The sequence below is a fragment of the Centrocercus urophasianus genome, unplaced genomic scaffold, assembly GCF_019232065.1.
Source record: "Centrocercus urophasianus isolate 14NV4802_14NV808 unplaced genomic scaffold, USGS_Curo_1.0 seq_2, whole genome shotgun sequence".
Taxonomy (NCBI): domain Eukaryota; kingdom Metazoa; phylum Chordata; class Aves; order Galliformes; family Phasianidae; genus Centrocercus; species Centrocercus urophasianus.
Window position 1 is genome coordinate 11872068 of NW_024884755.1, and position 15424 is coordinate 11887491.

The 15424-nt window shown below is 38.1% G+C and overlaps 1 protein-coding gene across 1 annotated transcript in view; it reads left to right on the top strand.

The window, feature by feature from the left end:
* The window catches only part of WWOX (WW domain containing oxidoreductase), a 468833-nt gene that overhangs the window by 203361 nt on the left and 250048 nt on the right, over window positions 1–15424 (top strand). The gene's annotated exons all lie outside the window — the stretch shown is intronic.

Consider the following 15424-nt stretch of genomic DNA (forward strand, 5'->3'; position numbering starts at 1 on the left):
TTGCATAGAAATAATCTTTAGTGAGCTAAATTTCAGAGTATGTCAAATTTATAAATATCACTACTGTAAAGACATATTTTTAGAAATAGATTTCTGGCACAGTTTATTTCAATTCCATTTTTCACATTTGTGTCACCAACGTAGCTTTGGCTTGGTATTTTTTAATGCATTTGTTTTCAGGATTCATGTTTTAGAGATTGAACTTTTCCATTGTCTTGTTCAGACGGTGCAGCTTGAAAATGAAACGAAGCAGCAGAGGTGCTTTTGTTTAAAAGGCATCCATTCGGTTTGAGATGTGTGGCCCGAAGAACTTACTGAGCTCCTTTTTCTTCTTCCAGCTCCAAGCATAAATGTATTACTGGTTTTTTGTGTTACGTTGTCTCTTTACTGAAAAAGGAAGTTCTCTATTTTTAAACCTCCTGTGCATCTTTAAGGCACATTATGTTTCCTGTGTCTGTTCTTTCATTTCAGAGTAACTGCTATGCCTCTTCTGTTAGCTTATGCCATTTTAAAAGTACAGGTGCTTACTGCACAATCACAAACGAGTAATGAATTGAGAATGCTCCAGTGTTCTATCTACAAAAATAGTGAGATATGCTTTAAATGTGTAGCAGTATGTTTGGAATAGCAATACGTGCTCTGAACTGTTCTGGTTCCTATTGTGTTGCCACAAATACTGAAAAGGTGTTGCAAATTTGTTCTCAAGCTAAGGAGATTTCCATTCTAGAAATAGACTGCGTGTTCAAAAAGGAAACACAGAGTAACAAAGGAAAATACAGTGTATTCTCTCAATTTTAGAGGGTCCCCTGTAAAAATGGGGGACGACGATATTGTCTTTTTCTGGCTGGTGTCAGGGGACACGTAAGTTATACTTTCTATTGCCTGGAGTAAAGAATTAGGTTCAAAAATAATAAACAAGCCTGGTTTCTGTTGAGCTGAATGGAAAGATATTCTTATCTCAGAGATAAATTTCCACTAGGGCCTCAAGATGACTAGGAGTCTCTAGGCTTGTTGACTTAACAGCTTGACCTGGTTTTTAGTAGGTGTTCCAAGGAAAAGCTTGGCTGCATGATCTGGCTGCTAATTGTTTCGGAGTTCTCAAGTTTTGCTGTAAGTATTTTTATACCACTTACAACTTTTTGTCTCTGCAACGTAAATGTATTTAATTGTGGCATCTTGAGAGAATTTCTGAAGCTGCTTCCTATTCCAAATGTTGTGCGTAATCTTTGTATGTACATTACAAGGGCAGTTATCATATCCCAGAATGACTTGAGGCCAGTTTTCAAATCCCTCTGGAAATGAACCACTGGTGTAGAGTTCAAGAGGCTCCTGCTAATCAAATGCCTCTGTGTGCTAGGGAAATTTTACCCTGCATTGACTAGTGTAAGTTTCCTTGTGCACTTTAAGACATTGCTCTTCTTCTCATGTCCTAATGAGGGAGCTAAGGTCAGGGAAGATGCTTGGCTCAGGGCACTCTCACCATAAAAAAGGAGACAGTTGCAGAGGGGCATTTCTCAGTGGGAGAATCATTTAGCATTGGGCTTGTTCTTGTTCACTGGTCAAATGTGTTGACCCTTGAAGAATGCTATATATGGTCTTCGGGTTTGTAGGATCGGGTTATTGCAGAGAAAATATATACACTGATAATAGCCTTTTTATTCGTTAGAAGTTTTAGGGAATCAAAACAATTTAAGAATTAATTTAGGTTTACTATATGTAGCATGGGGAGGGAGAAGGAGGTCAGATCATCAGAACTGCCTTTACCTGTTCAAAAGTGAATGCTGAGCATGTCACATGCAGGGCAGGCAACTTTCTCTGTGCTGGCTCTTCTGAAAGCCAACAAAATGTACAGTGAAATGTTGCCACTGTCCTGATTAAAATGAACAAACTAACAAAAACCCCAAGGTGTTTTTTTTCTTTAGAACCTGTCAAAAGTTTAAAAAAAAAAAAAAAAAGATTAGGAAATCCATTGTAAAATGAGCAAGGCAGAGGAACTTCTCTAAGAAATTCCCTTTGACCAGTTCAGACAGCTTAAACACTATTGACCATTCTTCCACCAGCTCAGTGATGCATGGCTTTTTGAATCATCCATTTTCTTTGAAGACTACCTGGGGTTAGCATATCATTACTTGATAACAGAGTTTCAATTCTAACCCCCTGGCAGTGCTGAGCCTTAAGCTGGATACACATACTTGCAGGCTCATCCAACCCTACATAATTGTCTGTACATTTATTTTATTGTCAGCTCAGAAACAAGCTCAAGAAACTAACTGTTTGCTTTAGAACACATTAACTTCTTTATCACATTAATACTGACTCATATCTTATTTCCCAGTTGCAGTAACAAAACCATTCAAATATTTCCCTCACAGGACAATATCTTTAATAGCTTCTGTGTGTTTCCTATTTTTGGCTGTTTCTGTATAAACAGACTAATCTAACAGCATGCTGAACCATCTATACTTGGCAGAAATTCAGCAACTCACTCATTTCTATGGCTAGAAAGATGCCAAGGGAAAAAAATCCTCACTTTTATTGCAGTAGGATCTTTCTATGGCTATCATTTGGGTTACTGCAGCACGTTGGCTAAAAAAAACCACAGCCAAGCACCCACATTTATTGCAGCACTGGATAAACCAAATAGGAGAGCGTTATTCCCATCACAGTGTCCACAGGAATTCATTTACCTAATGCATTCAGCCTCTCTCATGTGTGCTGCTTTAAATGGTGGTAGTGCACAAGCTGAACAGTATTGTTGAGAGCCAACTGGGGAGGCAGTCTGATAAGACTGGAGAAACCATCAGGAAGTCAGTGGAAGATGCTTACACGTAGAGTCCTCTTACTTAGGGTACTTAGCCATCCTTGACAAATTAAATGTTGTTGTCCCTCCACAGCAATCAGAAGCTGTGCTGTGAAACCACTCAGTAAATGTCTCCCGTCCACATTGTGACTCTTATCCTAGTATACTCCCATTGCTCACGTGAATGAATTGGCAAAACGTGTGGTTCTGCTTCTGGCTGCTGCTCTGAGCACTGGGGTATAGGATTTGATGTACATTTATTTGGGGCAAATGCTATCTTAAGCAGTCTCAGACTCTTGCTTTCCTGAGCGGACCTCTTCATTATTGAAGTCAGCACTTTTTGATGGTTTATATTTCAGCCAGATTAGTTTCCTGATCTGGTTCATTGCATGCTCATATAAATTCTTGCACTGGCAAAAACAAAGAAAAAAAGAAATGGCCAAAGACAATGACTATTTATTCCAATTTAGGATTGTATCCCAGTGTCCAGTCATGGGTTGGTTTCTCTGCAGTCAAAACAGAGCACTACCAACCATCATTCAGTGTCTGTCTGTAGTGAGTTCATGTTTGTGATAAACATGTGAGTTATTGATAAATGTTGCTATAAAAATGCAAATTATGATGGTTTTCTTATTGTTTTACAACCACATCAGCTGCAGAACCTCTTAGATTGAAGTGGATTTATTTAATTTTGGGCATTTATCAATACTTACAGACTTATTTATGTAATTGACGTTTTTAAGTCCCTGTCCTTGTAACATTTGAGTGTAAGAAGCTTATTGAAAGCACCTAGATCTGAAATCAATGCATCTCTAATACAAAGAGGCTCCTTACCTGAATTGGCCTAAATGTACAAAAATAACCCACTGTTGGACTGTACCCAAATGCCTGACTTTAAAACAGAGAAATATTGAAGTTTCTCAGGCTTTCATTTTCTTTGCTTGTTTTTTAAACTGTATTTTTAACATTATTTTTGCCACAGTACTCCAAGTTCATCCCTAATATAACTGTATTGAAATCAGTTGGGAGACTTGTAATTTTAAGAATAAGACACAGTAAAGTGCTTTGCTGGATCAGAGCCTAAAAGGATTAGTACTGTGGAATACTTATGGTGGACATAAAGGTAACCATATGAATAAAAGTCATTTTCATTGCACTGGAGTAGTTTGGGAATTTTCTTCTACTCTCAACAAAAGAAATAAAAGAGTGGAATAGACTCTTATTGCCAAGCAGAGAATCCTATATAAGATTTTGCATTATTTTGCAAATATTAAAGTTGTAGAGAACCAAGACAAATCTAAGATATAAGCCCCGTAGCTTTTATTTTGAGGCTATGAACATTTTAAAGCAGATACTTGGTACACAAATGATCAGACCAATAGGGAGTTGATTGATTTTTAAGTGTAACCATAGTGGCTTCGTGCCTACTCTATGTTTTTCATTAAGGCAACAATCTGAGACCTTCTCCTGGAGAACTAAAGTATTTGATGATTTCTTATTGTATTCTGTGAAGTAAAATGATGAACAGACAAAGGTGATTCCTTTGCTCAGACTGCTCATGATTCCCCAGGAAAACTTGGCATTGGGTGAAACAGCCAGTAGACTAGAAGCTAGTCTGCTGCAGATGCATCTAAGGTGGATTTGGGACTATTGCTTTTTATACTAGAATGGATATAAACTGAGGGCTCCAGGGTAGTGTGCGTAAGGCCTTATTCTGCAGTATTTTGTATAGCTACGTTATAAATTGAGTGAAGAGAGGGAGAAGAAAAGGCAGTGATGTACAATGGCATGAGAGCAGCCCTGAGGAGAAGGATTTGGGAGCGTTGGTTGATGAAAGATTCAGCGTGAGCTGGTGATGTGTGCTTTGAGCAACCTGGTTTAGAGAGAGGTGTCCCTGCCTTATAGCAGAAGGGTCAGAACTAGATGGTATCAAAGGTTCCTTTCAACTCAAACCATTCTATGATTCGTTATTACTGCAGCTCAGGACGTGAGAGAGGCCCAAGTCCAGGTGGGGCTTCATACATCATGGCCTGGCAAGCAGAATGCTGAAGCAGAGTTGCATGGAGTGGCACATGTTAGTCTGTGGATCTGACATGAAATGGAAGAGCTTTTTCTGTCCAATTGCAAGGTACTTCAGGGACGACATTTGAATTGTAGTAGTGACTACAAATTTTGCAGCCATGCTTCTCCAGGCTGTGAGTTGTCCACTCATGTTGCAGTTGCATGAGGTAGTCAGTACTCATTTGTAACACAGCGGTTCTCTGATTCTGAAAGACTTATTTTTGGATTCTGCCCAAAGCCAGTGACCCCTGGTATGTGGCACTGAGGAACCGGGTCCTCTGAGATGAGGTGTGAGAAATGGGGCAATGTTGGTGAACTGGAGTCATTCCTGGCTCTACAAGTACATCCTTTACTTTAAAAGGTCTTATCTCGGGTGCTGAAGTTATGTTCAACATGACTAATTGAGTTTTGCATCTGAAATTCCCCACGTTTTCAAGGAAATATGCTGAACAGTAGTCAACTGTTGTATAGGTTTTTAGTTAATACTGAGATTCACTGGCAGGAGAAAACATTCTGTTTCCAAAGTGGAGAGTTACTTGTTAATTCTCTCCTTTAAGATCCATTCAGTAATTCATTAGAAGAAAAATGTGCATGTGCTCATTTCTAGGAAAAACATTCATGAAAATAGATCTTCAGCGCTTACGCTAGAAATGAAGATTATGTTGCAGGTGCAGAGGTGCTTGCCTGTGGGCGTGTGCTGCAAAGAGCTTGGAATTGAAACACAGACATTTTCTGATGTGTCAGCTAAGCTAAGATGTTGCATTTTGTCTGCAATAACAACTTTGAAGGTGATCATCAAGCGTTCAGCTGAATTTGTACACTTCTTTCTAACATCATTTCGCTTGATGATAAAAATCAGAGTTCATACAGAGATTTGGCCACTTCCAAGTTATTTTTAATCCTCGCACGTGGCTTTTTTGCTGTGTGGTACTGAGGTCAGACAGTTCTTCCCCTTTTCTTTCTTTACTTCTTTGTGAGTTGAGGTCTGAACATTGCTGATTTTTGAGCCTCAGATAAGATCAATTTTCCAATTGTGTAATACAGTACCTGGATTTTCTGAATGGCACTGTTAATTGTCATTGACTATAATAGAATATGAATAGCACAGCCACTTGACACCAACTTAATGGTTCCGACTTTTCAATGGTGCCAGGAGTGTAAGGCTAGAGGGGAAAAAGGGTCAGAGGAGAGATAAGAGCTCTTCGGATTCCATTGAAAAAGATTAAAGCTTCTGTGTCTTTCAAGTGGTACTTGTGAGGGTCACCGTTTCTGTGAAGTCCCTTAAAAGTTGAAGCAATTGAGAAATTTCAATCCCAGAAGGTCTTCCAGGACACCTCCTCCACGTTTTTTTTTTCAGGTTAATAGGCAAACTGTGAGACTCAATCTAGGATGGTTCAAGGAGAAATGTGGACAGTCAGGATAACGCAATCTTTGAGGAGTGCAACATCTCTAACTCTGTTCCACCCTAAGGAAGAATCCCTCTTGTTAACAGACTTTGTCCAGCTGGGAGCTTTAGGAAATTTGGAGATTTACTTCAGTATCTCTTTTAAGAAGAGTTTACTACCCTTAAATGCACAGCTATCTCTGCCTGTTGGGAATCTGATTATACACAAGATTACCTATCTAATCTGATCACAGCAGTTCTCACCATTCTCAGGGGCAGAGGCTAGGAAGAGGAAGATGTTCTACTTCTTTTCCTTTTTGAACATCGGTGCAGGGAACAGTTATTCAATACCTGCCATTACTCATGTGCAGTGCTAGATTTTAACTTTCAGATTTCACCTATTTTTAGTACTATGTACCAGGGAGTTCTGGGGGCCTGGTGGCTGAATCAGAGAAGCATGTTGTGCAGAAATCTGGAAGTGATACCTGGTGTGCAGGTGGAGATTGAGTTGTGTGCGGGATGTGTTGGAAGTGGGGCTGGGGCTGAGTCCTGGTTGTGTCCTTACTTGTGGTACTGATGTTTAAGATATGCTGTTAATGCAACGGACTGATTCTGAAAATAGTAGAATATTGGCAGTGATATATAGAAATTGTATAGATCAAACTATATAGGAGGCAGAAATAAGCACATGTAAAAACTTGACACGTATAAGGTGAATGTAGAATTTGAATACTGAGAAGGTAGTAGAAGGGGGGAAAGGTTTCATTATCTTCAAATGTCCAAAAGGGCTGGTGTAAAAAATCTTTAGTTTTCTTGAGTTTGACGTTGCACAAACTCTGCTGATATACATGAGGGAAAAAATAGCCCAGATTTGCTTTGAGTATGGTATTTGTCAATGGATATTCCATTATTTTAATGACTGGGAGGGAGGATCGGAGGGCGCAGGGTTAGTTTTGTTGTTTTATCATTAAAACTATTGTTTGGGAACAAAGCTTCCAGAAATTGTAGTCAGGGAAAGTTTCTTTATTCTGCCTGATCTAAATTTTCCCAGTAGAGTTCTGTTAAAAAAGAATAAACAAGGAAAAAAAAGCAAAACAGCAGAAGTGAGAATTAGATATAAATACGACATTAAACTATATCTTTTAATACAAAAGAACTCTTTTTTAATTAGAAGCTTGGAAGGACATACCCTTTAATTGCTGCACTTGTAGTTTCTGGGCCATCAATATCCTTGCTTCTTTCATTAATAAACGGGCAAGTCAAGTAGGAAAGCTGCAGGAGTATAATTTTTTCCCTTAAGCTCTACTTAATCAACAGCAGACTTGATCAAACACAAAAAAGAAAATGTAAATCAGTTGCATTAATTCTGCTGGCAGTAAATAGTAGGAAGAAAGCTAAACATGAAAGAATGCTCATTTTGCAGTTGATATCTGGGGTAGGACTGAATGAGAGAAATAAGTATTTAAACAGCTCTTTAGATTGTGAGTGACTAGGGGAATGCTGGGGTTTATGTATGGATTAGCACAGTGATAGACCCTGAGTAGCAAAAGACGATGACTAATTACCTGACAGAGCAGCACTCCATTCGACTTGGTCATTGAAATTAATTTCTGTTTTCAGGACTGGCAGAAAGCAGCTGCAGAATTTCAGTTCAATACTCAAATTAACTAGGAGTCTAAATTATTTCTTTGCACATGCGGTATTAGAGGAGTGGGTTACTAAATTGATCTTGATTTTACACACGGAGGCAAGAATTATTCCACCTTTTTCATCAGAAGTCCATGTCCCCTGGAATCGGGGAATAAAACCTGTGCTGTAATAAACTGCTTGGCACTGATTTGAACTCTGTCAGATAGTTAACATCTTAACATTTCCTGGAACCCCAGATGAAAGAATTATAAAATAAAGTCTTCCGGGATGGAAGAACATTTTACTACCTACCCACAGAGTAAAATTCACTGAGCAGAGCTTACTCATATGAATTTACTTCATAGTTTGAATTGGATTATTCCCAGAAAGTAGTTTGTCTGATTATGTTTTTGTGTTTTACAGCCTAGTATATTTGAAAACTTCACTGACTTTGATGAAAGAGGTGGGAAGATGTCCTGCTGGATATTATTGATGAACTCACAATAGCTTTGAGTGAGATGTGGAGATGGAAGAAACTATAAGGAACTGCAAAAAAACCTGCAGAATCAACTTTGTTAGAAAAAGCTGTATACACTAAAATGAGGTCATATATCCCATGATTCTAAAGCACAGGAATTCTGCCAGATGTATGCGTTGGTTGTTGACTCATTACATCCATGAGCAGCAATTTCGCCTTCTGCCAGTAGCAAAACTCCCAAAGCCTTTTGTCTGTTTTAAGGTTCCTCATGTTTTGATTTATTTATGCAGTAAAAGTAAATTCTTAATGTTTATAAAGAAATTAAGCAAATAAATGAGAGGGAGGATCGGGCAGGAGTATGAAGAAAGGAATAAATATTTAATATTCATGGGTACGCTTTAACTCAATGGAAAACTAGGCAGGAGAGCTATGCTTGAACCCTTTTTCCAGCACTTGTGCCCCTCCGTATTCTTTCTGAATAAATTATGCTACATCCTACTCTTGCCTGCGTGCTTGCTCTTAGTAGACACTCCTAAGCAGAAGGATTACCACAAAAAACTGGCAGCTTTTGTCTTAGTCCAGTGTGGATCCTCAGTTGTAATCAGTCACCTCAGTAACTAAGGTGCATTTTATTTCCTTTGATGATGCTGTGTCAACATAACTATGCAAGAAGTGATTGGATTTTATTCTAATTCGATAATGAACTTGTAGAGGTAGAAGGTTATTTAGGAAAGCAAAAGCAAAACCAAAGAATATTTGTTTAATCAGATGCTTTGCAGACTTGATTTGGTGGCTCGTGAGAGATAGTGTGTTGAGAAATCTGCTCTGGCATATTACACAGTCCCATTTCACAGTATAGCACACTGGTAATGATTATGAGGTAATATATAGTTATTTTCTTCTTTTTTCAAATAAATAACCAAAGAAACTAATCAGAAATTCATGAAAATAATGTTATTAAATTGTAGGTGGGAACTTACTTAACTCTCCAGTACAGATATTAGTAAGGTTAAAACATCACATTAAATGGTTTTATTCCCGTCATTTTAATTTAATTCATTATCCCTTTTCTCTTAAGCTCTATTGTCCAACCATTATATTATCACTTTGCATATGCTTTGTGTTCTATTTTTGCACTCATTAAGAAAACTAATACTTTCCTGCATACCAAGAAAAAAAAATCACGAAATAATGACAGTAGCCTTGGAAATACAGTTTACCTGTTTGTCTTGTTGACTGCACAGAGTTCTGTCTCCACATTGATATACCAAGCATCATGAATTAAATTACATGTAGACAATTGATTTGCATTGGCTTTGCATAGAGATGTAGGTGTCACTTATGCTTTTATGTTCTGGAAAATTAATACTCCTCATCTTAATACCAAGAGTCTACCGTGATTACTCTTAGGCTCCCATTAATATGAATTCCCTTGCATTGCCATTACAGGGAATGATGTTAATGTTGTGCTTTATGTCTTTGATGTGGATAGCAGGTTGTTCTGAATGTGTGTAAGACTGACTGAGAACTGCAATGATTTGTGTGTGCAATGGTGATCTAAGTTAGTTTTTGTCATTTCAGCCTATAGTGGAGGCTATCAATAGTGGTAGCTCAAATGTTGGTCAGTGACAGTCATATCTACAAATTGTCTATAAATGGCAAAATAGGACCAGCTATGAGAATGTCTTTGTGAGAACACCAGATCATACGCAGAGCTGCCTTGAAGATCTCTCATATGGGAACTAATTTACGTCAGCCTGGTTTGGGAATGATTTCTACCCAAAGCAGGATTTGAAGGGCTCGATTTATCTTTGTCTTTCATCTAACCATCCATTCTTCAAGTGTTAATCAACTTCTTATTAAAAGACTGATCATTCATTTCTTGCCAAGAACTTCAGTGTTGCGGAGAATAATGTAAGTGGTGTAGATTTGGATATAACTTTACTTCCAGGGATTTTGAAGAAAGAATGCTTATTGAAAATGGGAGTATTTTAAGAAAGTGTGTGAGAATATAGAAAAGACCAGCAGATAAAGCACTATTTTGTGGGCTTCTAAGAAAAATGATTAAAGAATGCCCTTCTAGATACATGTCCAGCATGAGTGCTATTTGTTTTACTCTGTGCTAACTCATCTTCTCAAGAACTCTGTGGAAATTTCTTTTGCCCATGAAATATTTTCTCCTCAGCTTGAGGCCACTGCCATAGTCTGTAAGCTCCAGCAGGCTTGCTAGACTGGGAAAACCAAAATACTGCTGCTCACTGTGGCAGCTGACAGAACAAGCAGCACCAGTGAGCAATTATGCTCTCATGACCATATACTGTAGGTTGTTTAATTGTCTTTTGCTTGGAGTTAAACAAACTGAAAACTTCAGATGGCAGAGCACTGCCATTTTTCAAGCGAAATTGCAGAAACAGGAAATCTATAAAGAGGGCAGATACTTCACGCATATTCTCCACTTGCTGCTGAGACCATTATTAACACAATAATTTAAAAATAAAATCTACAGAACGTGAGGGTTTTGGAGGAAGCGTTGTTTCCACAGATTAATCCCTCTCACTGAAAAGTCTGGAAGAGAATATTACAGAGAAATTTTCAGTCTTGGAAACCAAACCTGCTTTGTTCATTGCCAGGTTGTAATACTGGGGGGCAAGAACCTGGCATTTCTTTATCTCAAATAATGCCTTGAACCTGCTAACTAAGAATGCCTGAATTAGGCCAGATCCTGGCCACCAAGAACTTGCTTGTGGATAGGCTGTTTAAGTTCTGCCCAGTACCCAAGCTGTAAGCATACCATATCATGTCATGGTGAGGTATTTATTATAATGGAAGCATTCTTGGGAGGACAGGATTCAGATGTTTAAATCAGAGCTGTGCATAGGTTTTTAGGGCCTTATTCACAGTAAATTTGATGTTGGTGAGAGGTTATGGAATGGGTTTCCACACCGTGTCTGGTTGTTCTCAGAAATCCCAGAAGAGATAAGGAGTCTGAACATTGTGGTTTTTTATTCTTTCTTGGGGGGTGGCAGATGGAGGGTTGAGGACAGGGGGCGTGCAGACCAGGAAAATGGGGAGAAAGCACCTTACATAGCAATTTTAATTCTACAGTGCTCCTTTATGCCAAACATGCATAGTCAGTGTAATATCCTGCAGCAACTGGGACTCTGGAATAAACAGCTATTCAGTTTGTCTCAGAAGCTTCTTTCTCAATACCTGCATCTGATGACATTTGAGTTATTAACACTACTGGGCATTTAATAAACTTACTGCTCACTAATTAGAAATATTGTTACCAGGTGATCCAAGTATTAGATAGGAACTTCTTCACTGCCCTCCTGAGCAATCACTTAGGCTACATATCCCTTCTCTGTGACAGCACTGAAGTGTTACTGCCACAGACCGGCCTGGTTGTCTCTTATAAAGGGGAGAGAGGAGAAAGGGTCAAAGTCAGCTTCAGCCCAGCAGTGACTGGACTCCCACTGAAGTGTAGTGAGTAACACTACCTGCCATTGATACAATTTGAAGTGATTATGTACACTGCTATTTGGATTAGGATTTAATGTGCTGTTTCGCTGGGTATATGCAGGCTGAGAGTTTACTGCAGAAAAAAAAAGAAATGGGTATCATAATGTTCTTGTGCTGTAAATTGTCCAGAGATGTTGGAGAATTCTGCAATAATGCTGAATGGATGAAGAAGGGCACGCATATGCACATCAATGCAAATATTTCCCACTCAGCATTTATTTTTAGTACATATGTACATTTCTGCTTGTACAGAAATGGACTGGAATCAGATGAATGAGGTTACACAGCCTAAAATAACCATCGCACGCAGTGCCAGCTCTGAACCTGATGATTTCATAAAAGACCCAAGATACATATGCATGTCTATAATTTTACACAGATGAAAGCCTTTCTGAAGTGTTCTTGCTGCTAAACTGTAGCCCCCTCCCCAGATTCCTTAACCCTCATATTCAAATAACAGAACACCAGTCATTGTGTTAATGATAGAAAAATATACTTCCATTGGCTTTGATAGCTTTGCATTTTAAGAAAACAAAGTAATCTTTGAACCGAAATTTCACTATATAATTAATTTGCATAAATACTTTTCTGAAAAGAGGAGGAAAGTCTCGATTTCAGTGGCAGACAAAAGAAATTCTGTAATTAATGTTGTTTTCTTGGCATTAAAGTGACTGTTCTAAGTGTGTTCGCAAGGATCAAATCATTTATGAAGATACGTAGTGCCACTAGTAAAAGAGAAAATCAAGCAGAGCATGATAGAAAAATGTCCTGACAGTCATCTGGATGTCTTTGTACTTTAGAGTAGTCTTTTCCACTTCTGTTGTTGTTGGAGCTGTGTTTTTGGTAGGCTTGACTGCTTTTTTGGAAAGTTAAAAGGAATATTTTGGTTTCTAAGAAGCAGATATAATGAACTTGACTTGACAAACCCCCACTGGCATCTTTAGGGAACAAGTAGATTAAACAAGTAATTATACCATAAGGTTTTTAGAAGTTAGTAGATTTAAATACATTGTATGAATCTCATCTTAATGTAGCCCTTTTGTCTGTAGTGCTTCCTGCCAAAAAAACCTCTTGACAGGAAATAAACATTAAAATAATCTTTAATCCCTTGTCTGGTCTATTACCATTAACAATTGATGCACTTTAATTTTGTGGGATTTTAACTACAAAATGGAATGGCTAAGTAGTGATAATTGGGTTTGGAATTATACGGTCATTTATATCAACAGAAATGCAAGTGGCTGGGAGGGTGATTAATTATTTAACGTTTCCTGGCTGTGGTTCCTATTATAGAATTTTCTGATATATTCTGCTGTGAACAATTATCACCAAATGAGGATAAACAAATCTGTGATGTGAAGTCTTATTTATAAATTAAACTGTATTTAGAAAATGTCTATTTCATTTGCATTTTCACTTTCTTCCTGATAGAACTGTCACAATCAACTTGTTTTTAAGCTTGTCTGCCCTTTTCCTCAGTTTTCAGCTTCACATCACAGATTGCGTGCAAGAAAAATAGAGCTTCAGATATCCTTAACATAATTCCTATTCCAAATAAAGATACAGTTTATACAGTCGTGATAAAGCGTTTACATGTGCAGTCCCTGTCTGCCTCCCAAATAATATAATTAGTTATATAGCATGACAATATATAAAAATGTAATCCAGGTGCTGGCATCAGACTAGATGATCTCTTACCTTCAGTTTTGAAAAGCTGGGAGGAGAGTACTGGCTCTTCCATTCTTAAATGGGATTCTTCAGTGTCTGAACTCCCATCTTTAGTAGATTCATCAGTGAGAGTTACGTTTCAAGTTCTCTCTCTTATGTAGAGACTGTCTGTCACTGTAGTGTGTTATGCGAGTACGTCCTTGTTGATACAAGCAGAATTTGCAATTCATTATTCTTTTATTTTTTTACATTATGTTTACAATATTTTCTTACAATATGTGTATGCTGTTTCTCCTGACAACATCACACATATTCATTCTAATTAGTATTTTCCAAATCGTTTTTCCTGGCTGTTACCCTGAAATTTTTCCCATCCTTAATTTCCATTAATAAAACAAAGCAAAACACTACAGCCCTTAGTTTGAAAGCAATTACGAAAAGCGCCTGGGTTTCTTCTTTGAGCAGAACTCCTTACAGTCATCCCTGGCAGTCCTACCCAGAAAACAAAATCCAGTTTACATGCTTATATATCAACAAAGAAGGAACAACAAAATGATGATAATTATCATTACTGCAATTCCTAGACTGTTAGTCACAGATGAGGACCCTGCCATACTAATAAATATGCAAAATAAAGCCAGAAAGATTGTTCTGAGTCTGTATTGCTTGAAATTTAAGTGTTAATCGAAAGTCAAGGATGCACACAAATAAAAAGAACAAGCATATAATGAGATCATATTAATCAATATGGTAGGCCCTGTTTTAGGCACAATTTTTTTTTTGATGCAAAAGAAAAGATCAGATAGCAAAGAAAGGAGAATTTTAATGTGGGTTATGAAGAAAGATAATGAGATAATATTGCAGACGCTTGTGGGCAGATCTGTAAACATAATAAAAGAAAGCATGAAAATGCTTGTTTGAAAATTTAGGAAGTCATCAGTGAGAATGAATATCTAGAAGTTGATCTAGGGTGAGTGTTGACATGTTGATAGTCAATCAGGGATAAACTGGATTAAACTGAAGGCTGCGGTATCTCACCCTCGATCTTGGCACAGGATCCTCGCAACTGTGTTGGTGCTTCCCACCTCATTATGCACAGCATCTTTAAAGCACAAGGCTGTCCAGCCTGTGTGCTGGGCAGCAAATTCTCAATAAAGCTGAATGGCAAAGGAATGTATAGGATAGAAGGGGATGGCAATCACCTTGAGAATCATTGTCAATTACAATGTTCACTTGCTGTCCTGGCTGCAGTGCTGTGGTATCACAGTGGAACAGAGTTGGGTATGTCAGCTTGCCTCATGGCTTTTATTAGAGGTGGGGTTTGTGCGTTGACCAGGTAAGTCTTCAGCAGCCAGAAATGTGGAGTAATAGAGGTTCAGGGGTGTCCATCTGACCAGCGCAGTCAGATGTAGATGGATAGTAGCCCTGGAAAATGGGGCATAGGGCTTGGTGAGTGTGCTAAAGCTGATGGCTCAACACACAATACAGGTCGATGAGAGTCACAATATTAACACTATGTTTGTGCCTGAAATAGATGTGTCCATCAACCGTTACAAATTAAATTAACTCTCAGTAGCAAAGTGTTGAACATTCACAAACACTGAATTTTAGTTGCTTTTAAAACAGTGGTGAGTTTTCCCAGTTATCTTTCCCATATTTTCCATTAGAGCGTGGGCCTTGAAACATATCTCGTTTTTCTTATAAAAAAGATCTGTCACAAATGCATTTATAATCACATGCATCATTTTTCTTTAGACAGCCACAAGAATACTTAGAAATACAGTGGCATTACTCTTTCTGTGCCACTGTTGAAATCTTGCTTTGAGTCATCCAGTGTGTAGCAGGTGATGGCCCATTGGTTAATGATGTGTCAAACTGAGCA